Here is a 3,431-nt window from a genome sequence, read left to right on the forward strand (position 1 = left end):
TGGTTCCAAACGATGACAGGAAATGTTTTATCTCGATTTTCAACAGATCCATCTGTTCCCATCCGTGCTCCGCAAAACGGGAAATGCAGTTTCCTGTCCCTTGCTTTGACTAAACAAGGTTGTAATGTAAACAATGCATTAGGGCGGGCCGACGAGTTGGTGATCAACAATGGCAAAATATCATTTAATGAGGATTGTCATGATGATGGTGACGATGACAACAATGACAACAATGATACTCATGATGACGATGATGATATAGGTAATGATGATGATGATAATAATAATAATACTAATAATAATAATAATGATGATGATAATAATAATACTAATAATAATAATAATAATAATAATAATAATAATAATAATGATAATAAAAAAAATAACAATGATAATAACAATGATGTTAATGTCATTACTACTACTACTACTACTACTACTACTACTACTACTACTACTACTACTACTACTACTACTACTATTACTACTACTACTACTACTACTACTACTACTACTACTACTACTACTTCGAATACTACTACTACTACTGCTATCTATCTATCTATCAATCTGTATGTCTGTCTGTCTGTCTATCTATCAATCTATCTATCTATCTATCTATCTATCTATCTATCTATCTCTCTATCTATCTATCTATCTCTCTATCTATCTATCTATCATTCCATCTATCTATATATCTATCTATCTATCTATCATACATCCACCCACCTATCTATCTATCTATCATTCTATCTATCTATCTATCTATCTATCTATATTTCTATCTACCTATCCATCCATCCATCCATCCATCCATCCATCTCTATCTGTATTATCTATCTATCTATCTATCTATCTATCTATCTATCTATCTATCTATCTATCTATCTATCTATCTATCTATCTATCTATCTATCTATCTATCTATCTACCTATCTATATTTTCCAAGGACTCAACTATGCGCCAAGCAAGGCTCGAACCAGGACCTTCCGATCCTATAATATATAAATATATTATATATATATATATATATATATATATATATATATATATATGAGAGAGAGAGAGGAGGAGAGAGAGAGAGAGAGAGAGAGAGATAGAGAGAGAGATTGAGAGAGAAGATTGAGAAGAGAGGGATGAGATAGATAGAAAAGAAGAGAGATAGATAGATAGATAGAAGAGAGAGAGAGAGAGAGAGAGAGAGAGAGAGAGAGAGAGAGAGAGAGAGAGAGAGAGAGAGAGAGAGAGAGAGAGAGAGAGAGAGAGGCGGGTAAATAATAAAAACAAATTACTTTCGTGTCAAAACATGACAAATGTTTTATCGATATTTTTCCCACTTAAAAGTCTCTCTAAACACAATATCAATACCCCATATTCTTCCCACTTAAAAGTCTCTCTAAAAACAATATCGATGTCACATATCGACATTCGTACAATGTAAAACTTAAGTAGCCGATTTAGTCCGTGCTGACAACACCACTTCTATTCACTATTGTATTGTAATTGTGATCAACCATCATTATTCTGATACGCGTGCTCGAAAATAGTTTGCGTTTAAGTAAAATACTCAACCACTTTTGTCCGCCAGATCAATCGTACCAACCAACGTGTACATGTATAAAGGTCTGACATCCGAACATCCTTATGGGCCTAGTTTAACATTGTTGTAATGGACAATATTTTGCGTCAATTTTTGAGATTCCCCTTACAACAGTGAGCCCGTGAGGAGTTGGTTTATCAGACCTGCAAATAAATACACGTCGGTACCAACAAATAAACCTATCTATGTGTAACCTCAAATTGCAAAGGCAGCATTGATGGATATGTGACCAATGCTCACAAATCGAGATATGGCCATGCCCTCCAAAATGAAAATACTGCAGTGCTGTGTAGGGAAATTTTTATTATACGAGCGTGAGACATGGACCATCAACACAGAACTGAAAGGAAAATTTCGTGTCGTTCTACATGTTACATTTTGCTGTTGGTCAGGGACCCCGTGTAAAGCGCTTTGAGCACATTTAGTGGATATTGCTCTATATTAAAGCTCATTTTAAAGCTCCTTTTAAAATAGAAGCGGTTGAGATTTGGTTCTTGAGAGAAAATGCTGGACGACATGAGACGGCGAGATACAAAAAGAACTCTTTTTTTTTTTCCAGAATAAGATGAAGACGTACAAGCAAGATTCTTTGGTAAAACTAATAAATAGAGGTGTCTAAATGAGTCAATAAAATGGAGATAAAGATAAAGGGAGTAAATCTGACTCATGAATGAACAACACAAAACAAACGACGTTTCGGCTCTTGGCCTTTTTCAAGTAAACACAGAATACATATATAATTTATATTAGTATTTATATTTGTAGAAAGTAGGATTGGATTATATTCTGTGTTTACTTGAAAAAGGCCAAGGGCCGAAACGTCGTTTGTTTTGTGTTGCTCATTCATGAGTCAGATTTACTCCCTTTGTCTTTATCTCCAAGGTTCTTTGGCCATGTAATGAGGAGAGAGGGGATAGTGATGCTGATGACGACACGAGGGAATGATACATGGAAACAGCAGTAGGAAGACAGGCGAATCGGTCACCGCGCTGGAAAATATAAAAAGAAAGGGGAAAAAATGAATGTCTATAATAAAACAACAAACAAACAGTATTGAAAACAAAACTTAACCTCCCCCCCACCAAAAAAAAAAAAAACAACAAAAAAACAAAAAACAAACAAACCTCCAAAAAAAAAAAAAAAAAAGAGAAAAAACACACACATAGACACAAAACAAAGACAGAGAAATATTTAAAATTTCACTTGGGCTTTAAACTGGGGACTTAAAAAACAAAACAAAAAACAAAAAAATATAATACAAAACAAATCAAAACAAAACCAAAAAACCCAAACAGAAGAAAACAATCCCCCCAAAACAAAAAAAAAAAAACAAACCAAAACCAAAACTAAACAAAAGAAAAAACGAACAAGACAAAACAAACTAAAAAAAAGACCAACAAAAAGTAAAAAAAAAAAACAAAAACAAAAGAAAAAAAAAAACAAAAACGAATAAAGAAATAGCAACCCCCCCCCCCCCCAAAAAAAAACCCCAACAAAACCCCCCAAAAAAAGCAAAATACAAAACAAACAAAAAACAAAAAAACAAAAACAAAAACATTCCATCTCAGATTTGAGACTTTTGCACATTTTCGGGGTCGAGCAAACCGATCAATATACGAAGTCAATGATTTTCTAACCAAAATATAAGACATACAAATGTAACTGGGGGAAAAATAATCTGTACCTAAAAAAAATAAAATAAAAAAGACTAAAAAGACCCCTCTCTCTCTCTCTCTCTCTCTCTCTCTCTCTCTCTTTCTCTCTCTCTCTCTCCCCCTCTCTCTCCCTCTCTCTCTCTCCCTCTCTCTCCCTCTCTCTCCCCCTCTCTCT

This window comes from Berghia stephanieae, chromosome 8 (assembly GCF_034508935.2).
Source record: "Berghia stephanieae isolate SIO BIC M18660-M18661 chromosome 8, UCSD_Bste_1.3, whole genome shotgun sequence".
Lineage (NCBI taxonomy): Eukaryota > Metazoa > Mollusca > Gastropoda > Nudibranchia > Aeolidiidae > Berghia > Berghia stephanieae.